The 25,956-nt window shown below is 45.6% G+C and overlaps 1 protein-coding gene across 1 annotated transcript in view; it reads right to left on the bottom strand.

Annotated features, from left to right (window-relative positions):
• Nucleotides 1-25,554, bottom strand: part of ODAD2 (outer dynein arm docking complex subunit 2) — a 1,353,572-nt gene extending 1,328,018 nt beyond the window's left edge. Inside the window, exon 1 of the mRNA XM_078663397.1 lies at nt 25,408-25,554. The gene's annotated coding sequence lies outside the window, so the exon portion shown is untranslated. The remainder of the gene's footprint in view (nt 1-25,407) is intronic.
• Between the last annotated feature and the right edge of the window lie 402 nt (nt 25,555-25,956).

Here is a 25,956-nt window from a genome sequence, read left to right as displayed (position 1 = left end):
TCCACTTGGCACCTATGCACCCGGCTCCTCTGGGATAGGTAACACGGGTACCTCGGCACTCACTACTGGGTTGGCCTTAGAACCTCCTATGATCCAAAGGGTTTGCTCGAAGTCCTTGTAGAAGTATCCTCAAACTGTAACTTTGCAACCGCGACTTTCCCATAGAGTTGTACGGAGCCTGCTGTCATGTTTCTTCACTGCACCCGTCCTCTGTGGGATCCCCGTGTCACTCCTCTGGGTGGTTCCTTGGGGTCTCAGTGACTCTACGTGCTCTAGGCACTGAGTCTAGTGAAGTCGTTATCGTTATACCATGTTCTTAGTATATGGTTCGGTCTCCCCCTGGAGCCTGCTGTGTATTTTGCTACTTACAAATGTTCTATTGATTCAGTATTGTGTACTTTGTGCACTTTGAGACTAAAAGAGAGTGTTATATTAATAAATACATATTTTTATGTGGTTCTCCTTTCATTTAGTCATTCAGGAGGTGATATTCTGGTAAAACAAGCTGCTTTACATTCCTTCAAGATTAAACCTGAAGGCTGCTCTCCACTGCTACCACTGGGATAGCTTTCTAAAGGTTATCTTTGACCTCATACATCATAAGGGTCATGTCAGCTGGTACAGGGTGCCCACTTGAATTAGTGGACAGCATATACCAGTCCACCTTCTTACATTGGTGTACAACGGTTAGGAGTCAAGCTTGCTATTGTTTTACCATATAAATCTCACTGAATGATTAACTGGACACCACTAAGTATTAGGCACATGTAATACATCAAGATTAGAATAAGGAAGTTCTACTGAACTTGGAGTTGGGTAAGCCAAGGGTCTAGCACACCCTTTCTCCAACTCAAGAGAGTTTAGTCTCCACTAGGTTAGGTAGGTGCCTACACCACATAACACTAATATGTCTTCTAGAGGAGAAGCCAGTGGCTCTCTGCCAACTAGATATAATGGCCTCTCATTCCCAGAACTGAGAGTCATTTGTGCATCTAGGAAGTTCAGGACAGGGAGAAAAGCAAACACCCAACGTCTCATTGAGATTTTGCCCTTAGATGAACTTAGGAAGAGCCCAGGTCTGATGAGGTAGATAGAATGGGTGGGGCAGGGAATGAGGAAAGCCAGGAAGTGAAACCTTGTTTGACCTGGACTCAAACCCAGACCAGGAGAATCAAGATTATTCTAACCTGGAGAACATAGATCTTCCTTTAGATGGGGGAGGAGGCCCCAGTAGCCCTCTATTTACTCCACCAGAATGAGTACAGAGTTTACCTAGGAGATTCAGAACTCCCTCTGTAGAATCTACTTACTCAGGAACTTCTGTAGGGACTTTCATATCAAATAAGAGGGAATCCTCATATGATAGACAGTGTAAAGTTCTGGAGCTTAAAAAATAAAGCTTCGGCTCAAGAAAGAGCAGTTGGCCCTAGCCAGGGAATCCCTAGAGCTCCAGAGAGCAACAAAGAGATTGGGACTCGAGTCCCATGGTGGCAGCAACAGTGTCCCTAGGGTTAAGGAGTATACTCATGATAATAGGAACCTGAACAAGATAGCCCCTCCCTACCAGTGTGGTGTTGACATCCACAAAAGGATACCTGCACTAGAAAGGGCCTGTAAGGTACAGAGAGTCCCTCAGGGGCAGTGGGCTGCTTTCTTGTGGCTCTCCTTTGCTGACAAAGGTAGAGATAAGCTCCTCGCTGTTAGAGAAGAGGATGCTGACAAATATTCAGTCCTGAAGAGTGCTCTCATTGATGGGTTTGGCTTTAACCACTGAACAGTACATGATTAAGTTCAGAGACATCCAGAAGACACAGACTCAGGACTGGGGTGACTTTGTAGATTGTGCTACTAAGGCTATGTAAGGCTGGTTACTTGGCAGTAAAGTGAATGATTTTAAAGGATTGTACAATTTAATTTTGATATTATAATAATTGCCAAAATCAGTTGTTGCATCAGTACTTGGTTGATTCTGATCTGACCTCTCACCAAGAATTGGGAAAGAATGCAGACAAATGTGTCAGAACCAGGGTGAAGCAGAAAGCTCAGAATCAAGGTGGTGGCCAAAGGAAGCAGGATGCTAAAACTTCAGATAAGTGTGGGGAAAAGGATAAAGACCAGAAGTCTTCACAGGGGCCCGGAAAACCTGCATCTAGAGTGGAGCCACAATCTAACAAGGGAAAAGGCAAAAAGAAACATTGGTGCCATATCTGTAGAGAGAAGACACATTGGACAAAGGATGCCAACTGTCCAAGGGCCAAGGAATCTACTCCAGCTACCACTGCCCCCAGCTCAGTTTCAAGTGGTGGTGTACAGAATAAGGGTATAGTAGGGTTAACCTTGGAGTCTGAGATGGATTATGGCCTACTCAGAATTCCAACTCAGGCTGTTCTTGGTCTGTGACAGAGGGATGGATATTGTCTCCTTATTTGTCAGTCCCAGTAATCTGGGCAAGTACAGACAACAGCTTCTAATCAATGGTAAGGAGGCCATGGCATATAGGGACAGAGGTGCAAGTGTCACAATGGTGACAAAAGATCTTGTGAGCCCTGAACAGATCATACTTGGTAAGATGTACCAAGTGAATAATGCAAGCAATGTCAGGACAGACCATTCCTTGGCAGTTGTGGATTTCACCTTGGGAGGGGTAACTGGCCTTAAGAAAGTTGTGCTTAGATCAGACCTCCCTCTAGAATGCTTGTTGGGCAGGAGCAGCTGAGCTGCCTCTCTATTACCCCCCCCCCCAGACAGTAAGCTGCTACTGAGGCTGCTGAGAGTGCCAGAAGGTCCCATAGGATCTACTGGGATGATGGACTTCAGTATTCAGAGGGTAGAGATCCCAAGCCTGGTGCTGCCAGGAGGATGGTTATACTACTCAGGTTTAGAGGCTTCCTAGTAACACTGGCACATGCCATCCCATTAGCAGGACACTTAGGCCAAAGTAAGACCTGGGACAGGCTTGTCCCTCACTTTCACTTGCCTCACATGTCAGAAGACACAAAGGGGTTTTGTTGCTCCTGTATCGCTTGGCAGGCAGTGGTAAGGCAGGTGGTACTACACAGGCCCCCCTGATACCACTATATGTGGTGGGGATTCGATTTGAGAGGGTTGGGATTGACATTGTTGGTCCCATGGATCCTCCAACTGCATCTGGACACAGATTCATACTCTTGGTGGTGGACCATGCCACTAGGTATCCAGAGGCAATACCCCTTAGGACTACCACAGCTCCTGCAGTGGCTAGAGCTCTCCTGGGAATCTTTTCCAGAGTGGGTTTCCCTAAGGAGTATCAGATAGAGATGCAAACTTCATGTCTGGTTATCTGACTGCTATGTGGAAGGAGTGTGGAGTGTGTTACAAATTCACTACACCTTATCACCCACAATACAATGGGTTAGTTGAGAGATTCAACAAAACCCTCAAGGGCATTATAAAAGGTCTCCCTGAAAAGATTAGGCATAGATGGGATATCCTTTTGCCCTGCCTTCTCTTTGCCTACAGAGAGGTTCCCCAGAAGGGGGTTGGTTACAGCCCTTTTGAACTTCTGTTTGGACATCCCGTTAGGGGTCCCTTATGTTTGCTTAAGGACGGATGGGAGTTACCTCTCAAACCACCTAAACAGGACATAGTGGACTAAGCACTTGGTCTCCCCTCCAGGATGGCTGAATACATGAAGAAGGTATCTAAAAACCTTGGGGCTAGCCAGAAATTACAGAAGGCCTGGCATGACCAAAAGGTTATTTTGACTGTGTATCAGCCAGGACAGAAGGTATGGGTGTTGGAGCCTGTGGCCCCAGCAGCTCTCCAAGACAAGTGGAGTGGGACCCATACCATTCTTGAGCAAAAGGGAGAGGTTAGCTACCTGGTGGACCTGGTAACTCCCAGGAGCCCCCATAGGTTGGTCCATGTGAACAGGCTCAAGCCATATGTGAACAGGGCAGACATGGGCTTGCTCATGGGTACTGACGAGGGACATTCGGTTTGAAAGGGATAGAGATCATCAATAATCATCTGCTTTTGCTTAGCAAGGATACACGTCTGGCCATTTTCAGAATCAGTGAGTGGGCCAGAAACCTTGTACGCCACGACTGATAGAGTGAGTGACGCCCTATTTAATTATCAGCCCTAACCAGAAGAATCATTTGCCCTTTCCAACCCCATGATCCTTTTAGATTCAGCTAACCATCCTCCTGCTTGTACAATGATGCAGAGCAAACAACGCAATCCTAGTAAAGGAATGGGAAGCTTTTGATCCCTACTGCCCGAGAAGCATATGCCCAGGATCATGTTAGTACTCAACGTTGGCATAGAAAGGTTTCCAATTGATTACATATGTATTATTTTCTTATCTTATACATTCTGTTGAGAGTCTACAAAATTCTTTGTCTTGATAAGATGGCGATATAGGAGTCCATCGAAACGCGTCGACGCTTTACTGAAAAGTACACAATCTGTCAGGTGGCTAGACCAAAAGTATTTTATAAATTGGACAATACCTGGCACTAGCCCTGCAAAGTCTTTTCTTATGGATGTGTGCACCACTGATGACAAAGGGTAGTGCGTCTTGTGATATGTACTCTCTCTTCTTTTTATTTTATTTTTTATTATTCGTTTTTATAAGATGTAATTTGGCCTGTCTTAATAATTTGACATAGTTGTATGTTAGATATAGATGATTTGAGGCATAATTGTCTTTTATTTAGACTGTATGTATATTTTAACTAAATTTTTTATCAATAAATCGATTTTGTACTTTTCTACATCTGATGTTGTCAGGATTATCTATTAGGAATATATGGTCTCACTTCCAATGAATGCGGATGATATGAGTGACTAAGAATGAGTGGAACAGATTGATTGAATAGGTGATATTTTCTCCAAAGGATATAACTTTTTGTGATTCTTGATATATTACCCTATTCCTTTGGATAGAAGGGGGTTCCTCTTAATTGTTAAATAAATATGAACCCTGCCACTGCCTGAGCCTAAGCCTCCCATTGGATAATTGTAGCTGGGGGCTGGCTCATGACGGAGTTGAGGCAAGGAAGCTGCGAGAGCCCATTTGGAACTTGGGAGTGAGGGCTCTTGAGGAAAAATAAACAAAAGTAAGTGTGGACTTTCCACTTGCTGCGTAGCCAGAGTAGCATATCATGCAGCCCTGCATTGCTGCTATCCTCAACGTGCTCGACGCGGCTGTGGCCCAACACAACTTTTGTGCGCCATGGCGTCACCTGTAGAATCTGTGCGCTGCTCCCCAGCATGGTAATTGCTGAGCGTGCGTGAGTCCAGTAGGCACCACAGCCATACCTGCCTGCATTGGCAGCTTTACGGCTGGGGACAATGCGTGTGCTGTAGCAGGCAGGGTCCCAGCATGCTGAGCAGTGGATGCCGATGTTGTCGCCATCCCTGGACCTACTAATTACAGGCAGCCCTAGTAGTGACGTCACCTGCTGTGCTCGAGCAGCTGTTCTGTAAATACTGCACCGATTAATATATGCACAAAAAAAACCTTTTCATTTGGTGTACATTTTTTTTTTGCACTCGGTGTAGGTAAGAAAGTAAAACACTTGCCATCTTCCTCTTCTTTAGGAAAGACAACTGGAAAACGCAGAGTTCAAAGTAGCAGGGACATGTACCGGCTGACGACAGGGGTCACAGGCGGCAGCAGTGTTATAGATGAGAGAGAGAGAGAGCAGGAGTAAAGAGGAGAAAGAAACAACAGGAGAGGAGAGAGATAAGACAGAGCTAAGTAGAAGAAAAGGAGAGCAAATCAGATACAAAGAGAAAGCAGCCATGATGTGAAAAAGAGAGCATTAAGAAGAGAGAAGTTAAGATAGAATGAATGGATGTAGAGGACAGGACAGAGGAAAAAAGCAGACAAATGATAAAACGGAGACACATCTAATCACTGCTAGAAGAGTGATAGTAAAGAGCCAAGATCGAGGGGGGAGAGATCAGAGCATGTATAAAAGTGAACCGGAAAAAGGGCAGGGCTAGAATGAATAGAGGGCAAATCAGAAATACAGGAAATAAGGTAACACACCAGGTGTGACAAAGATGATAGAAAACAATTAGAGAGGTGAGAGGATAGACTCTTAGAGCAAAGACTTAGGGGACAGACAACAGATCAAGGTAAGAAGATAGAGACTGAGGCAGTGCGAGTGTTGAAAGTGGGGCTCACCGGAGGAAGAAGTGAGCTGTGACCTCCTTGGCAAAATTTTCAGCACCTGCACTTCTTTTTTTTTACAAATTAAGCACTGGGTAGCTCCAGTGGTGTGCAGTGTCCCTAAGGAGAATGGGGAAACTGGTGCATGGGTTCATGGTCCTAGTGGTGGGAGGGACACTCTACTGACTCTAGATGAGAGGTGCAGGGAGAGGGGTTCCCCCAAAGTTGAAATCCTGGTATGTGAGTGTGTAGACCGCCCAGAAGAGTGTGGGTTGAGTGACAGAGACAGTCAGATACTATCTTTGCCAATCTCAGGAAATGTATGACGTTACAATGCATGCTTTTACCACGTATGCTGTTACAACGCAGTTTTTACAACGCAAACCTTTACAACGCATAGCGCTTTGGGGTGCTGGATAGTGAATAGTTTAATTTACTATTCCAATTCCAGTCCCCGTGGACACTAGGGAAGGTGTTGGATAGTAAATTAAATCTATTCCCTATCCTAGAGCGCCCCCCAGCGCAATGCGTTGTAATGGTTTTTGTTGTAAAACCTGCGTTGTAAAAGCACAGCGTTGTAAAAGTTTCGTTGTAAAGGATGTTTCCCATCTCAGGAGAGGGGTGTGGAGTATGTGTGCAAGGCACAGGATGGTGAGGTGAAGGATAGTTTGGTTAACCCCTGTTGGGGGCTGCGTGATACAATTGTGGGAGAGCATATTGTAAGTCCTTGTTTTACAGAGCTATGCCAACACCTGTTGGAGAATTAGTGCTCCAACCCCAGGGAGCTCACATTGGAGGCAGACCTTTTGGTGGATTCCAGAGGGTCTGGAGAGGCATTGGGGAGTGACCCTGAGGGGAGTGACATGGGTATCTTCCAACAAAGAGTGGTGGAAGTGGTTCAGAGTAGCCCAGCTAGGTCCCATTGTAGTGGGAGGGGTGTAGGGACTCACATTCTGTCTCAGTGGAGAAGGAGTGAGTGTGGGGCTGCGTGTCCCAAGGTACCCGAAACCCAGTTTCAGGGCCTGGATGGTTCTTTGAGTGAACACCAGGTAGGGAGCCTAGGCTGTCCGGATGGGCTGCCGGTTCAGGGGGATCCCCTAGTGTCTGGTGGACTGGGAGTGTCTGTCAGCAGTCCTCCCTCAGTTACGGTGTCTGGCAGTGCCGCTCCTAAGTGGAAGGTGCAGAAGTCCAGACTGAGGGGTGAGAGGAGGAAAGAGTCCCCAGTGGAAGAACCAGTGGGTCAGGGGCGAACCAGAAGGGCTGCATCACCAGTGAAGGACCATGGTGATCCCACTTCTGTCCTGGGGGATCTAAATGCACTGTCAGATGGCCAGGGGTCAGGAGATCTGCGCCAGGCAGACTATCACACAACTCATGAGTTTTGTGATACCCTCAGGAGGAGCATGTGTGCACCCAAGGAAGTCCTGGTGCTCCGGGCAAGTGTTCAACCGCAGGGGCTCGTCCCTGGGTTGGGAAGCCAGGTTCAGGTGTTGTCTGACCTGGAGGAAGGGGCCACTGTAATCAGTGTCCTGACCAATGTAGCTTATAGGTGTACCACTCCAGGTGGGAGGGTACAGCACTCTGGAAGGGGGTGCAGAGGGAGGGAGTCCTCACCTCTGACCCCGGTTAAACTGAAGGGTTTAGTCTCTAGGTTGGAGGGCCATGTTCAGGGTGTCCCCCTGGCCTGGAAGCCCAGTTGCAGGATAGAACCCCTGAACTGGTGGGCGAACTGGGCAGGACGCCTGCTACAGGCACCCTGACAATTCTGGAAGGGGGTACCGCTCCAAGTGGGAGGGTAAAGAGCCCCAAGGAGGAGGCCCGGGTGCGGGAAAACCCACCCCAGTCTCTTGCCCAGCCGCGGGGTACAGGCCTGTGGCTGGTGGGTCAGTGTCAGGATGTCATACCTGACCTGACAGGAGGGAAAGTGGACAAAGGGTGCCAAGCACCTGGGGCTACTGCCCAGGCTCTCTGATGCCACAGAGATTTGAGAGCCCTGATAGGCATAAGGCCAGGGTCTCATCACTGACTACTGTTGGGACACACCTGTGAGCAAGTTACGGTTAGATGCTGCACAGGACCCTGAGAGTATGGACAGAGGAAGTGAAATGGTTTCAGATTGGCATAGAACTGAAATATGCCCCTGCTGTTGTAGACCAGGTCCAGTTTCTATCGCCCAAAGCAGGGAAGCCCATCAACATAGTGATTGGTCTACCCTACGTTTTGGCTGGAAGGGGGTTGTGTATGACTTGGCCCTTTTTGCAGGGTCATCCCTTTTTGCCTTCCTCTTAAATGTTTTCTGACCTGTTGTTGGCGGTTTTATGACTCTGGGCACTTTACCACTTCTGATCAGTGCTTAAGTGCATATGCTCTCCCTATTGTAAATTGATGTATGGATAGGCCTATTTGATTTACTGTCAGACCCTAGTACAGTGCACTGCGTGTGCCCAGGGCTTGTAAACCAAATGCTACCGGTGGACTTGCAGCACTGGTTGTGCCACCCACAGAAGCAGCCTCAACAGTGTGTTTCAGGTCTGCCATTGCAGAGCCTGTCTGTAGTCTGACACTGCCATGTTGACTGGGCAAGTGCACCCACTTGCCAGTCCCTAGGCCTTCCATTTTCTTCATATCAGACACCTCTATGGTAGACCCAAGGGCAGGGTGCATTGTAAGTATAAGGTAGGACAAGCCCTGATGTGTGTGGTATGTCCTAATAGTGAATTACAGCCATTTTCGTTTTTCACTATTGCAAGGCTACCTATTCCCCATAAGACAGAATGGGCAGTTAGATTATTAAATTTTATAATCCTAACTGACTCAGGGAACTAGGTAGAAATTTGAGTTTAGAATGCCTGAACTCAGAATGATAAAATACATCTTTTAGTGAAGTTGGTTTTAACATTCTGTGTTTGAAAATACCTCTTTTAGAAAGTAGGTATTTTCTTGTCTAACTATCCAAGCCTGCCTCTGCTGGGTTGTGTATTACTTGTCTGGAGTTTGAGTGACAGGAGCTGGGGGATTCCAGGAAACAGGGTAAGTCAGCCCAGTGGTGAATAGAGAGATCTGCATCTATATGGGAGGGAGGAGTTGCACCTGGAACCTGAATGGGACCAGCGCCATACCAACCAGGGCCGCGCCAAAGACAAGCCTAAGACCTGCCTGTCTGGGCCCGTCCGGGACAGTACGGGGCATGAGGCACGGGGCTATACCCCACCTATGCTGAAAAACACTGGTATGAGCGCCGCCTTTTTAAGGGCCCTGCGACCCAATAAACATAAAAATTGTACTACATTATCGCCTTCACAACTTGCAACTAACACTTGTTATAACTGCAATTTTACTCTTTCTAACTATAGCCCTACCCTGAGCCTAGTCTCCGCAGTCAAACACCTAAACAGCAACCAAAACAAGGGACCCACTATTTCTCGTTCTACAGTATTAACTGTAGATCCTTACCGCAGCACAAATTTGACATTTTTAACCTCCTACTAGATAACAATCCCAGTGCCTTATTTTTAACTGAAACGTGGCTGCACGAAAGTGCGGGTCCTGACATAGCCACTGCCCTCCCCCCTAACTATGCCATAGTTAGGAAAGATCGCAAGGGTCAAGTGGGCGGGGGAATTGCTATTATTTTCCATAGAGAACTTACGCGCACGCTGGAACCCGTCAGTATCCCTGACTGTGAAGCGGCTTTTTTCAAAATAACTCTTACCCCCAACTTTACAGTCTCCGGCATCCTAATATACAGACCTCCTGGGAATGCCAATACATGGGCAGCAAGCTTGGCTAACTACATCACACCTTTTCATCTCTCCTCTAAAAACTTTTCCCTTCTGGGAGATCTAAATTAGCATTTCGACGACCCCGCTAGTGTGGCATGCAATAATTTACTGGATGATTTAGTAGCATTGAATATAACGCTACTTAACTCTGGGCCTACTCACCGGGCAGGACACTTGTTGGACCCTATTTTTTCCAACATTCCTGAACTGAAATGGCTTAACACGACTCCCACTTGCTGGTCAGACCATCACCTTGTTCAATTCTGCCTAAAACTGCCAACACCCTCTCAATCTAACAACACCTGCCCTATATCTTCCATGAGAAACTGGAAGTTGCTGGATGTGGAGAAACTCAACAAAACGCTAGCTATGAATCCCCCGGCCCCTGGCCCTGATATGGAAAGTATCGCCACGTCCACACACTCATGGCTTGAAAAGGCCGGCGAAAACTGCCTCCCTCTATCTCGGCTAAAAAGTAACACCCACCGTCCCCCAGCCCCGTGGTTCAATGAGACCCTGAAGATCAAAAAATCAAAATGTAAATCTCTAGAAAGAAAGTGGCGCAAGGACCATGCCCACGACAAAAAAGTGACATACCACAAAGCCAGGAATTAATATCACTCTGCATGTGCTAAAGCGCGTGCCCTTTACGTGGCAAATACCATTGACACTGCGCCAAACAAGGCAAGAACGCTGTTCAATACAGTCAAAGACCTTGCAGGCGCAAACACGGCTGCTACAGCTCGCCCTTTGGATAGGAAACAATGCCAAGACCTTGCATCTTTTTTTAGTGACAAAATTGAGAAAATCATTTCCGATATCACCAGGAACACCCCTGCACATGACCCTGGAGAGGAAATGCCCCTGTGGTCAACGAACTTTAACACCCTTGATCATTGGCCTCACATCACCCTGGAATCACTGAAATCTACCCTCAAAACCATCAAATCTGGCTCCCCCTGTGACCCATTACCCGCCACTGTTTTCAGACAATTGGATGACCCAGCCCTGACCATCATTGCTGAAACTCTTAACTCTTCTCTTCAGCTTTCCTCAGTTCCATCAATCTGGAAACACGCCATATGCCCGCTCTTGAAAAAACCCTCAGCAGACCCTGAATTACCTGCAAGCTACCGACCCATATCACTCCTCCCCATTTTTTCAAAATTACTTGAAAGACACATCCACTCCGCCCTCACTCTCTTCACCGAAGCAAATTCCCTCCTCCATCCGTCACAGTCTGGTTTCAGAGCGGGTTTCTCCACCAAAACAGCTCTGCTGGGATTAACCAAAACCATCAGGAAACTCCTAGATGATGGCCAGACAGTCGCACTCATTTTGCTTGATTTGAGTGTGGCATTTGATACCATCTCTCACACCAAACTTCTGGCCACTCTTGGGAGAAATGGTATACAGGGTAAAGCACTCAAATGGATTGAGTCTTTTTTGTCCCAGAGAACTTTTCAGATTTCATCCTCCATCGCTTGTTCGGACACGATTAGAACTCCGCACGGTGTACCCCAGGGCTCCATTCTGAGCCCTTTGTTTTTTAATCTCTACCTCAGAACCCTGGCTGATTTAGCTGACAGGGCGGGACTCACTCTGATGACATACACAGACAATTCTCAAATCGTCTTCTCACTGTCAGAGTCTAAGCCTACGGCCCCGTCCACCCTTAAACAAGGGCTTCAAAAAATCTTCAGCTGGATGTCTGCTAACCAGTTGAAGCTAAACGGTGATAAAACCGAAATCCTCCTCCTGGGAAAAAACAAACACCTATGGAACGCCTCCCATTGGCCTTCTGAGCTAGGCAGTATCCCCACCCCTGCTACCCACGTACGAAATCTGGGGGTCACCATCGATAATACCCTCTCGATGAAACTTCAAGCAAATAAAGTGGTTGGCCTCTGTTTCACCATCTTGAAATGGTTGAGAAAGATCCTCTGGATGCTGCCCCTTGCAACGCAAAAGACCGTAGTCAATGCACTCATTACATCTCGGCTTGACTACGGCAACATTCTTTATCTGGGCTCAAATCAAGCAGTCATTAAACGTTTACAACTGGTCCAAAACTCGGCTGCAAGATTACTTTGTAAAATTCCAAAAACTGCCAGTGTGTCGAAACATCTGAATGACCTACATTGGCTCAGGGTAGAAAACCGCATTAGGTTCAAAGCCCTGAGCTACATGTTTAGGATCAAATCCGGCACCGCACCAAAGTATCTTCAATCCCTAGCAACCCCCTACATCCCGGGAAGAGAACTGCGCTCTCAGACCGCAAATTTTTCCACCGCGAGATTCAAATTGGCAAGAATGGGAGGTAGATCCTTCTCTGTACTAGGGCCTTCTCTGTGGAACAAACTCCCCCCCTATATTCGCAAGGAAGAAAATTACGCCAGATTCAGTAAGAATATAAAGACCTGGCTCTTCCCGAAATAAGTATAAATGCTTTTACCGTTACCACCGTTCATAGAAGAGTCATCGGCGCCGGGAAACCCTTTTTGGGTAGCTGTGCGCCATACAAATGTAAAAAATAAATAAATAAATAAATAGAGAGATCTGCATCTATATGGGAGGGAGGAGTTGCACCTGGAACCTGAATGGGACTGTGCCTTCCCTCCGCAATGCTGGCTCCACCTCCTGTGGTGTGTCTGAGGTCTCTGCCCTGCAAAAGGAAAAAGGAGTCATGTCAACAGAGTGCTCCAGGACTGACCAGAACTGGTTTGGATTAGGCAAAGGCCTCTCTGCCTTCAGAGGACAAAGGATTTTGGGGTATAAGAATTGGGACCCTGATCCCAAGAATTTAGATCACTTTTAGACAACAAGAAGAAACCTTTGCGGAGGAGTGGAACCTGAAGAAACTGAGAAGAGACTATCCCTAAGCTGAAGTGCTGCTTTGGGGATTGACCTGCAGTGGTTGCCTGACTACCAAAGAAAGGAGAAAGGAACTTTGTGTGCTTTATTCAACTTGTGAAGGATCTCCAAGGGCTTGAGAGAAGAGCTTGCCTCCTGCTGAAGTTTTTTGGAAGTGCCTGCAGCTGTTTTGGGGTTTCTGAGGGACTGCGTGTCGCATGGAGCTGGATGCGCGACTCACGAAGAAGCGTGTCGCCGTCACAGCCGCTGCATCACGGAGATGACGCCGCTGTAGATGTCGCATTGCATTGCATCACAAGAAACGTCTCGCAACATCGAAGAGGCCTGTCGCCATCACAGCCGCTGCTGTCGCATCACTGAGCAAGGGTGTTGCCGCTGTAACTGTCGCATTGCACCGCAGAAGCGCCTCGCATCCATGGAGAAGCGTGCCGCCGTCGCAGTCTCTGTCATCGCATCACGGAAGAAGGGTGTTGCCGCTGCAGCTGTTGCATAGAGCGGAACCGTCTCGCATCGTCGGAGAAGAGTGTCGCCGCCAAAGCCGCTGTCGTCGCATCACGAACAAGGGTGTCGCCGCTGCAGATGTCACATCGAGTTGAGACAATTCGCAACATCGGAAGAGCATGCCGCATCAAGAAAAAGACGCCATTTGTTTCTTTACACCTGATCTTCAACGCATCACCTTCTTGCGTGTAAGGAACTACCGCATTACCATTCCTGCAACACTTTCGTTGTGGAAGCGTTAAGCATCTTAAGGTACATTGACTCAAAAGTCGCATTTTAAGATCTAAAGACAACTAAGCTAATTCTACCATTTTAAGTACAGTATTGTGGATTTTTGTCGTTTGTGGTCTTGTGTTAAATCTATATAACGAATACTTATTTTTAATATACAACTTGTGTGGTGTACATCTGTAGTGTTGTCACTTGGTTACTGTATGTGTTCAAAAATGCTTTACAAACTGCCTCTGAGATAAGCCTGTCTGCTCGTGCCAAGCTACCAAGGGGGTGAGCAGGGGTTATTTTAGGCGTGACCCCTTACCCTGACTAGAGGCAAGGGTCCCTATTTGTCCCAAGTACCTACCTGTGCCAACTAGAGACCCTCACATCTAACACTCATCCAATTCCAAGGGCAGATTAACTGATTGACACTTTGGCCTCAGCCAACTTCTTAAGTACATTCGACCTGACAGCTGGTTACTGGCAAATCAGATTAGCTGAGGATGCTAAACCAAAAACAGCATTTTCAACCCCTAGTGGGCACTACCAATTTGTGGTGATGCCTTTTGGCTTGAAGAATGCACCTGCCACATTTCAAAGGCTGGTGAATAAAGTTCTCACATGTCTGGAAGCCTATAATGCAGCTTATCTAGATGATATTGCTGTCTTTAGCTCCACCTGGGAGGATCACCTGGTCCACCCTAGAAATGTTCTGTAGGACCTGCAAAAGGCAGACCTCACTATCAATGCTAACAAGTGCCAGATAGGGCAGGGTAAGGTTGTATACCTAGGACACCTTGTGGGTGGAGGACAGGTTCAACCATTGCAGAGCAAAATCCAAACCATCATGGATTGGGTTGCTCCAACTATCCAGACTCAGGTCAGAGCATTCTTGGGTCTGGCTGGGTTACTACAGGAGGTTTGTCAAAGGATATGGCTCCATAGTGACCCCTTTGAATGACTTAACTTCCAAAAGAATGCCTAAGAAAGTTCAGTCGACAGTTAGCTGTCAACAGGCATTTGATTACCTGAAGCAGGCCATGTGTACTGCACCCATTCTGCAAAGTCCTGATTATTCCAAACAATTCATTGTTCAAACAGATGCATCTGAATTGGGGGTAGGAGCCGTGTTATTACAATTGAATGAAGAGGGTCAGGATCAGCCAGTAGCTTTCATTAACAGAAGGCTGTCCCCCAGAGTGAAACATTGCTCAGCTATTGAGAGGGAATCCTTTGCTGTGGTTTGGGCTATGAAGAGGTTGAGGCCATATATGTTCGGCACTCACTTCATTGTTCAGACAGACCATAAGCCCCTCTTATGGCCAAACCAGATGAAGGGTGAAACCCCCAAACTCTAGAGGTGGTCCATTTTGCTACAGGGGATGGACTATACAGTGGAACATAGACCTGGGAGTAACCATACCAATGCAGATGGGCTCTTCAGATATTTCCACTTAGAACATGAAGACTCAACTGGTCAAGGTTAGTTTAATGTCCTTGCATTTGGAGGGCGGGGTTGTGTAGGAAAGTAGTATCTGTTTCTTATGGTTACCCCCACTTTTTGCTGATGTCACACTGTTTTTGGACTAGTCTGACTGGGATCCTGCTATTCAGGACCCCAGTCTATCTGCTTTCTCCCTAGAATTGCTATATATATATACTTTAGGTACACTCCAGATTGGATACTGGGGTACCCTTATCAGCCCCTAGTATGTGGTAAACCCTGTACCCAGGGCATAGGTACCCCAGGGGCCTCCCATGGGCTGAATCATGTATTATGCCACCCATGAGAGGCCATTCAAATTCACTCGGCAAGCCTGCTACAGCAGACTGTTTAAGCTGCTGCTTGCACCACTTATTTAAGATATAGGTTCACCATATCTATCTAAATCACTACATTTAAAAATCTATCAGTCACACCTATGGCAGGCCTTATCAATGCTGAAGGCAGGGTGCTGGGTTTTACATGAGAGGGTGCCCCTGCATGAGCAGAGCCCCTCTGCAGCCTTCGAAGACCATTAAGCGGGGCTGTCTGTGATGCAGCCAGACATATATGTTTAATTGCATTATAACCTTAGGGTAAATGCTAACTTTAAAACGGCTGCTTAGAAACATGTTGTGTTTGGTGTCAAACACCTTGGAATCATATCTCCGCACCAGTAACTGGTGTGGGAGATATGATTCCACCTTTCCAAAGGGATATATGTGGGTCCAGTGCTTAATTTGTAAAAAAAAGAAGTACAGGTGCTGAAAATTTCGCCACGGAGGCCACAGCTCACTTCTTCCTCCGGTGAGCCCCACTTTCAACACTCGCACTGCCTCAGTCTCTATCTTCTTACCTTGATCTGTCGAGTGCAAAAACAAAATGTAAACCAAATGAAAATGCTTTTTTTTGCATATATTATTCAGTGCAGTATTTGCAGAACAGGTAGCTGCTTGAGCACAGCAGGTGATGTCACTGCTAGTGCTGCCTGTAATTAGTAGGTCCAGGGATGGCGACGGCATCGGCATCCACTGCTAAGCTTGCTGTGACCCTGCTTGCTACAGCACACGTATTTTCCCCCAGGTGCTTAATTTGTAAAAAAAAGAAGTGCAGGTGCTGAAAATTTTGCCAAGGAGGCCACAGCTCACTTCTTCCTTCGGTGAGCCCCTCTTTCAACACTCTCACTGCCTCAGTCTCTATCTTCTTACCTTGATCTGTTGTCTGTCCCCTAAGTCTTTGCTCTAAGAGTCTATCTTCTCACCTCTCTAATTGTTTTCTATCATCTTTGTCACACCTGGTGTGTTACCTTATTCCCTGTATTTCTGATTTGCCCTCTATTCATTCCAGCCCTGCCCTTTTTCCTGCTCACTTTTATCCATGCTCTGACCTCCCTTCCCTCGATCTTGGCTCTTTACTATCACTCTTCTAGCAGTGATTAGCTGTGTCTCCGTTTTATTATTTGTCTGCTTTTTTTCCTCTGTCCTGTCCTCTATATCCTTTCATTCTATCTTATCTTCTCTCTTCTTAATGCTCTCTTCTTCACATCATGGCTGCTTTCTCTTTGTATCTGATTTGCTCTCCTTTTCTTCTACTTAGCTCCGTCTTGTCTCTCTCCTCTCCTGTTTCTGCCTCCTCTTTACTCCTGCTCTCTCTCTCTCATCTATAACACTGCTGCCGCCAGTGACCCCTGTCGTCAGCCGGTACATGTCCCTGCTACTTTGAACTCTGCGTTTTCCAGTTGTCTTTCCTAAAGAAGAGGAAGATGGCATGTGTTTCACTTTCTTACCTACACCGAGTGCAAAAACAAAATGTACACCAAATGAAAATGCTTTTTTTGCATATATTAATCAGAGCAGTATTTGCAGAACAGGTAGCTGCTTGTGCATAGCAGGTGATGTCACTGCTAGTGCTGCCTGTAATTAGTAGGTCCAGGGATGGCAACGGCATCGGCATCCACTGCTCAGCTTGCTGTGACCCTGCCTGCTACAGCACACGCATTGTCCCTAGCCGTAATGCTACCAATTCAGGTAGGTATAGCTGTGGTGCCTACTGGACTCACGCACACTCAGCAATTACCATGCTGGGGTGCAGCGCACAGATTCTACAGGTGATGCCATGCCGCACTAAAGTTGTGTAGAGCCACAGCCGCATCGAGCACGTTGAGGATAGCAGCAATGCAGGGCTGCAGGATATGCTACTCTGGCTACACAGCAAGTGGAAAGTCCACACTTACTTTTGTTTATTCTTCCTCAAGAGCCCTCACTCCCAAGTTCCAAATGGGCTCTCGCACCTTCCTTGCCTCAACTCCGTCATGAGCCAGCCCCCAGCTACAATTATCCAATGGGAGGCTTAGGCTCAGGCAGTGGCAGGGTGCATATTTATTTAACAATTAAGAGGAACCCCCTTCTATCCAAAGAAATAGGGTAATATATCAAGATATCACAAAAAGTGATATCCTTTGGAGAAAATATCACCTATTCAATCAATCTGTTCCACTAATTTTTTGTCACTCATATCATCCGCATTCATTGGAAGTGAGACCATATATTCCTAATAGCAAATCCTGACAACAACAGATGTAGAAAATCATAAAATCAATGTATTGATAAAAATTAGTTAAAATATACATACAGTACAAAAGACAATTATGCCTCAAATCATCTATATCTAACATACTACTGTGTCAAAATATCAATACAGGCCTAATTACATCTTATAAAAACCAATAATAAAAAATAAAATAAAAAGGAGAGAGAGTACATATCACAAGACACACTACCCTATGTCATCAGTGGCGTACGCATCCGTAAGAAAATACTTTGCAGGGCTAGTGCCAGGTATTGTCCAATTTATAAAATATTAAGTTAATCAAAAATAGGGAGGAGGAATGAGTGTCCATTTGCTTCCCCTGGGTACGTTTTTAGGTTATCAAATGCAAAAAAGGGGGTTTTCACAAAAAATGGACACTTGTAACAAGTCTAAACCATTGGATAGAAAGTTTGTGGTATTCTCAAAAAACGCAATGTGTACGATATATGTGCGGTGTATATTTTCATCCGCCCCTACATTGCAGTTGTGGCAATTATCATCGAATACCGCAAAGTGTAAGGTGCCTGCCTCACCCAGAGGCTCCTCTGGTCTAGGTTTGCAGTATCCAGAGATCCGTGAATGGGGTCAAGTAAAAATTAGAAACCCCAACATAGGAAGAAGAAAAAAGAAAAAAGAAAAATGAGTTTAGGTTAAAAAATAGGTCCACTCCTAGTAAACTTTAATAATGGTGAGGAACTATATTGATTAAAAAGGTTGGTACTTATACTAGATCAAGCTACTGAATCTAGAAGTATGATGTAGTGATTTTTAAAAGGTGTCGACATGTTTCAGCCCCCTATGGCTCAACGGAGTCTGTAGGGCTTTCGTCAGGACTAAACAGAACAAACAATACACAAATAGTTACTCACACGATTAGTGTAGTTACTGCAATGGCTTACTGAATCAATTTAGTCAGTGGCCAAACTTTCTCTTATAACCTCATATTAGGTTAAAACGAGGCTTCGTCAGGGGATGCCGGTATTGGAATACCCAGAGCCGCATGGAGCGAAACTGCCGCCGCTTGTGCTGACTCTGCCCCTGGACCAGAACTTCTAGATTCAGTAGCTTGATCTAGTATAAGTACCAACCTTTTTAATCAATATAGTTCCTCACCATTATTAAAGTTTACTAGGAGTGGACCTATTTTTTAACCTAAACTCATTTTTCTTTTTTCTTTTTTCTTCTTCCTATGTTGGGGTTTCTAATTTTTACTTGACCCCATTCACGGATCTCTGGATACTGCAAACCTAGACCAGAGGAGCCTCTGGGTGAGGCAGGCACCTTACACTTTGCGGTATTCGATGATAATTGCCACAACTGCAATGTAGGGGCGGATGAAAATATACACCGCACATATATCGTACACATTGCGTTTTTTGAGAATACCACAAACTTTCTATCCAATGGTTTAGACTTGTTACAAGTGTCCATTTTTTGTGAAAACCCCCTTTTTTGCATTTGATAACCTAAAAACAATTTATAAAATACTCTTTGGTCTAGCCACCTGACAGATTGTGTACTTTTCAGTAAAGAGTCGACGCATGTTGATGGACTCCTATATCGCCATCTTATCAAGACAAAGAATTTTGTAGACTCTCAATAGAATGCATAAGATAAGAAATAATACACATGTAATCAATTGGAAACCTTTCTATGCCAACGTTGAGTACTAATATGATTCTGGGCATATGCTTCTCGGGCAGTAGGGATCAAAAGCTTCCCATTCCTTTACTAGGATTGCGTTGTATACTCTGCATCATTGTACAAGCAGGAGGATGGTTAGCTGAATCTAAAAGGATCCTGGGGATGGAAGGGGAAGATAGATTCTTCTGGTTAGGGCTGATAATTAAATAGGGCGTCACTCGCTCAATCAGTCGTGGCGTTCAAGGTTTCTGGCCCACTCACTGATTCTGAAAATAGCCATACGTGTATCCTTGCTAAGCAAAAGCAGATGATTATTGATGATCTCTATCCCTTTCGAACCGAATATCCTGATTCTGGTCCCCCTTTGATAATTAGGGTTTGTGTGGTTCGACGCTCCTACGTGAAATCGTGTACCGCTTGTCTTACCCGATAAGTGGCAGGGTGCAGCAGACTCGGGAAATATAATGCAAGACATAGTTTGTCGATGACGTCTTGGATTTGTGATCGGCGTGATGACATCATCACTAACGTGGTGATACATAATCATGCCTGCCTGGACAGGCGTATTCTGGCCTGTCTATGAACATTTACCAGCCAGTCACCATGCAATGTATGTTATTCTTTGTATTTTGAATTTAAACAATTAATATTGAAATCACCACCTGCTGGGTCAGAAATAGATTGTAGCCCCGGCACGGTGAAAGAGGTGCAGGTGCTGAGCACCTGAAAGCACATGCTCAAATTAAGCACTGTGTGGGTCACTGGTCTACCAAGTATCAGCTTTATCGACCCGGGCAGCACAAAATGGATGCTGCCAGCCACAGACACGTTTCTGCTCTCCTGCTGCTTAGCCAAGCTCGAGCAGAGGAAGGAATGACAATAGGCATCCTGTCACAGGGAGGTGTGACAAGCTCCCAGACAGAGATTAGTGTATTAGGCTGGGTGGGTGCACTCTGAGAGCTATAACAAGAGAGGGACTGGAAGCTGAGTTATGAGGTCCTGCACACTGCTTCCTGAAGAATCAGTGTTTTAAGGGGGTGTATAGCTCCTGGCTGGGCATGGGGGGCAGGGAGGTCTTTCTTCATGATGCCCTCTCACAACCTGGAGGATGTCATGCTTCATCATTGGGTGTTTGCTCCTCGTCAGGCCGGGGCTACAATGCCTGACGAGCTCCCGTAAACGGGGCTCTTTATTGGAGATCTTTTTGAAGAAGCAGTAGGGTGCGTGTGGGTGTGAGGGCTGGTTAGTGCACAGGAAAGTGAAGTAATATAGGTCTGATTATAAAAACAGTGGTCCTGGGCTTAAGGAGTGTTTTTCAACGAATTCAATATAGACTACAATGAGTACTATAGGTTTGCTTTCCAATGTCCAGCTGGACAAGGAGCATTTATTTGAGCAATAGTAAACAAAATATGACAGAATGAAAGAACACAAATATTATATATAAAAAGTTCTTCAGCAGTCCTTCTTCCAGCAGAGGTTCCTCTTGATTGTAGAATCTAATTTTCTGTAGTCAGGGGTCCTTCTCTTACACCCCAAAAAGTCTTTGAAGTCCTTTGAAGTCCTTTGAAGTCTTTGTGCAAGTGGGCCCTGAGCCCGGTCTAAACCAGTTCTGGGGGTTACTGGGGTGTTTCTGGCTTCCTTCTTCCTCTCAGTATCAGGGACAGAGGTGACAGTCACCCAGCAAGGAGGTGGAGCCAGCATTGTGGTCAGGCAGGCACAGCCCTTCACTATCAGGTGCTATCTCCTCCCACTTCCCTGGCAGCAGATGCTGCCTTTCATCCACGGGCTGACTCAGACAACCTCCTGGGGGCTCTGTAGCCCCTGTCAAACTCAGGCCAGACAGTCAATCCACAAACAGGCCCAGGCACACAGAAAGGTTAGACAAGAGAACAGCCACTTTCTAAAATTACTATTCTCAAACACAGAATTTAAAAACAACCTTTACTAAAAGATGTGTTATTAAATTCTGAGTTCAGGGATATCAATCACGTATGTCCCATCTTGTTCCTATGAGAAGATAGGCTGGTATCCATTGGGACCAGCCTCCCCCATGTTATTCTATGGAGCAAGATAACCTTACAGCAGTGAGCATACAAAATGGCTGCTGCTCACTACCAGAGCATGTGACCTGCACTAGTACATGCTCTACCTTACCCATACACTGCACCCTGCCCAGGGGGGTACCTTGAGCTTCCATAGGGGTGACTGATGTGCACAGACAGGGAAGGGTTAGGCCCAGCCAGTGGGGACACTGGCCAGGCGGACATGGCAGTCCACTGACTGCACACAGGCACTGCGCTGGCAGGCCTGAGACACCATTTTAGGGCTACTCATGTGGGTGGCGCAATCTGCGCTGCAGGCCCACTAGTAGCATCTGTCATCACCAGCCCTGGCACACACAGTGCACTTTACTAGGGACTTCATGGTGAAACAAATATGCCAATCGGTTATACCCAATCAATATGACAATTTACATAGGGAGCACTTACACTCTGGCACTGATCAGCAGTGGCAGGGTGTCCAAAGCATCTAAACCAGCAAAAACGAAATCCAGCACAGCATCAAAAATACATGAGTCAGAGGCAAAAAGATGGGGGAAAACCACGCCAAGGGTGTCAGGTCTAACACTAAGGTAACTTACTACAACAGCTGGTGGTATGGATAGTGTTCTGTGTGTACAGGGGAAGTACGCCATGGCAGAAATCACTGTCCATCATGTTACCTGTAGGACTATGTCCAAGAGTTGGATTCCAGCATGGGGCTTTAGCATCTCCTTGTGTTTCATGTTTTTCTGTTCATTGCAAGGTGGTACTTCTTCTTCAGTCCCTAACTTTTGATTTGCACCTTTTGTTTTGGTGATATGTTTCCTTTTCTTCTGTTTCTCTTGTTTTTGGTTTTAAGGGTAGCAGGGAAGGGGATGAGAATAATGTGAGTGGGCTTGATGGCATGTATGCACCAACGTGAGTAGAACCCTTACTTATGAGGGTTTGTAGAATGTATCTACTGTGTGGTTATTCTACTCTCGCCAGTTGAGCTGTGCCTGGCATGAGCAGGATCACAGTATCTTTTGGCTTCTCAAGTAAATTAATGAAATTGTTCAAGAGACTCTGCATCTTCTTCACCGCGGACTGCCTCACCACGTAAGTAAGGAAAGTGAGGAGAACGTGGAGGTAATGCATAGAGACAGAAGTATTCCATCACCAAGTAAAAGTAATGTCCCCATTTAAAATCAGAGGACTGAATGAGTGCTGTTGCTCCGCTCCGTGTTGTGATTTATTTTTCTTGCGGATGTGCAAACATGTAAGTGGACAGGAAGATACAACCATACATGCAGCATCTATCCATCCATCCTTCTGCAGCATTCATTAATTCCTATCTACTTGTTGTTTGTGTGTGATCATTAGACTATTTGTCAATCCAATCGCCCATCCTGCTGTCACTCTGTCTCTTCATGTGTGCTTGTATATTTTGTCTGTGGCTATAAGGGTGAGTGTTTGTGTTTCTCTTTGTGCATGGTTGTTTGTGTGCGAGTGTCTCTGTCAGTTGTCTTTTACATAGATTCCAATCTGAATAGAGGTCTCTTCATATGGGTACATGCTTGTCTGTTGGTCTGAATGCATGTGAGCTGTGTACATAAACGCCAGTTATTGTGCATGTTGGTCACCTACATGGCTGCTGGCATAAGTGTTTGGGTGCCCAAGAATCTCTTGGCACTCAGCTAAAGTGATTTAACGAAGGAGTGACCAAATAATGCAAGGGGATTGTTATCACATACGTTTCTCCACCTCAAATGCGATCTCTCCTACAGAGACGCTCAAGCGTTTGCCTGCATATCACTAGCACAAACTATGCATCCATCAATCAGACCAGCACCAATTATCCATCCAGCCACCTGTTGAGCATTATTCTGCCGATCCGTACCTTTATCCTGTGGTGTTCTGTTATTTTGTATTACTATTAATATTGTAAACTTGTTGTAGGCGCTGCTATTACTTCTTATAAAGTATAGAATGTAGGACACTCTATTGGTGCTTGTACTAAGTGTTATGCTGTAATTAGAATGTTGTGGACAGTGGATTTCAACACTTCATTCAGTTGGTGCTGATCCTCAGGGCCCTTCGGATATGTATGCTGTTATCTTACTTCATTAAACTTCAAGGAAAACTACTTTGGCTGTCGACATCATCCACCTGCTGAGCATTAATCTGTCGATCCTTACCATCACCCGTTGCTGTCTGTCTAACTGTTGCCTGTGACGGCAGGTTTGTGCTTTATGCATGCAAACCGTTCTGTTTATTTTGGTCGATATGTGTCTGTTTGTATGTATGCTGACTAATGAGCACAGGTTGAAGTAAGCCTTTAAGACTTTGTAAATGGATGCCTGGTGTCCGCTGGTTTGTGTACATAATTACCTACATGCCTGTCGCTCTAGGTGGGTGGCTACCTGTAAGCCCATTTGTATAAATGCCTGGACAGCTTCTGTCCCGGGTGCCCCTATATCGATTTGTAGGTGCACATCAGTAAACACGGGTATATAAACTTAATGGAAAAGCGCCTAGTGCTGCCTGTGCACAGGTGCCTGTACATTTTTTGGTCTGTACGTACCGATGCATACATGTTTGATTTTCTGAATCCTAGGGGCCAATGTTGTGTCTCTATGGCTAAACAATGATTGTTTTTGTAAATGTTTGTATTATATGGATAGTGGTGCATTTTGTTTTCACACTACCATAACGGTAAAAAAAAAAAAAGGCATATCTTTAAAATCTTTTCACATCTAGAAAGAAACTACACCACATCTCTGCACTGTAATCCCACTACCAAGCCTGCTGATGCACATCAAATGCCCTTGGTTTATCTCAACCTGCTTAATGTCAGGTAAGTAACTTTCAAAATGTCCTTATTAGGTCCGCCGTTATCCTAGACCACCTGATTTTTCTAAAAACGTACTTATGAGGGCTTTCAGACAGCCGCTTTCAATAATTTGCCCGTTATTGAGTAGTTCGCATTTTTCTCCTGCCCTTTGCAGCATAACGGATGGGGCAATTGGTCAGCCAACGTCAGCAACTGGCTAATTTCAATGTGAATGACGGTATTATGTTTTCTGCAAGGAGCCCTTCCATATACAATGTAGTTCCCTTCAGTGGCAGGCATTACTATGGCAATATGTTATTTTTGAGATTAAAAAATATTTTGCTTTTAGCCAAAGATTTTTTTTATTTTTTTAGAGTGGCGAGGACCCTGCCGCTTCCTCAACAATATAGTTTTGCAAAATCCATGACTAACCAAAACAAGCATTGACAAAGCCAAAGGGCTGACAGTGAAAGGCAAACCTATGGGTGTTGCCAATGCTCATTTTTACAGCATCCAACACAAAGGATGCTGGGACATGTAATTGTGTATTGTTTCCATTTTGTGTATGAGCCTCAAAAAGTCAGCATATTCAGTGTCCTTAGTTGGAAAATACGGGCTTGCTGTAAGTCGCCTTAATGACTTGGGACAAGCTAATGAATATGCTGTTGCAGTGAAGTGAATGTCTGATAGCATCATATGAGCAGATGCTCAAGAGGCAAACTTCAAAGCCAGACCCAAATCGCACTATTACACGCTGTAAGATTCGCAGATCCAGTCTGATAAGAGAAAAATCTATTCCTCGCCAGTTAGGGAAAGTATAAATAAGACAGACTTTCAGACAGCAGGTTTCTATCACACCGGTGAAGACGTATGATAAACTGTACTTTAAATTTAAAAAAAACTCTTGCTATACATACTCTCACCTAAACAAGCATAACAAGGTTTAGTGGTACTATTTGCAATCAGAGCAATGTAATGAAGCTAGCCTGTGCCATTTGAAGTAAAAATAAATCTTAAACATTTTCGTACAACTCATCCCTTTCAGGAATGGCTCTACACAATACGATAAAGGAGAAAGATAACAAAGGTGAACGACCACGTTATAATGAAAAGTGCGCACTTTTAATTTACAAAGCGTGGAGACAGACAACAGTGGTTTTCTATAAAAATTGAAACCAAAGGATCTGTGAATAACCAAGACTCTGAAGACCACCAAGTTTTACGATTGTTTATAGCGGTGCCGCTGCCATGCCAGCGTCCTCTGCTCGCCTAAAGCACTATCGGCACGCCGTGCTTACCCGAGTTCTTTATTGTCCTAGGGACTCGGACCCGTGCTAGTTCTGTCTGGGACTCCGAGGCGTGAGCTGCTGTCAGTCGGCTAGGGCCACACTGCCGGACTTGGAGCTCCAGTGCCTGAGCCAGGTCTCTGCCTCCGTACACATACAACAACCGTTGATGGTTTCCTTGGAGACAGGCTCGTCCATGACTCCGAGCACGAGGGCGCGCGCCGGTCTCCGGGACACAGGTGATACAAAAGAAGGAGGCGGTGTTAGAACGGCAAGCAAAGCTTCGAGAAGAGTGGCGAGCTTGCTTGTCTGTCTGTCAAATGAGGAGTGAGACACCCGGGTTGTCATGCTGCTGGTGTGGAAGTTGTACTCTCACACCTTTTTCTTGCGCAGCTAGCAATGTGTGGAAACTGAGAAATGTGGTATATTTGCGTTTTATCTCTACTACTTGGGCTACTTTTCTTCCACTTCAGTTTTTTTTTCAGTAAGTGTCCCTTTATGGGACTGAGTTTGAACTGTCAGGGTTTTTAAATTCTGCAGTCAGTCGTTTTCAGAATTAGA

Source organism: Lissotriton helveticus, chromosome 10 (genome assembly GCF_964261635.1).
Source record: "Lissotriton helveticus chromosome 10, aLisHel1.1, whole genome shotgun sequence".
NCBI lineage: Eukaryota > Metazoa > Chordata > Amphibia > Caudata > Salamandridae > Lissotriton > Lissotriton helveticus.
This window is presented reverse-complemented; position numbering and strand designations above follow the sequence as displayed.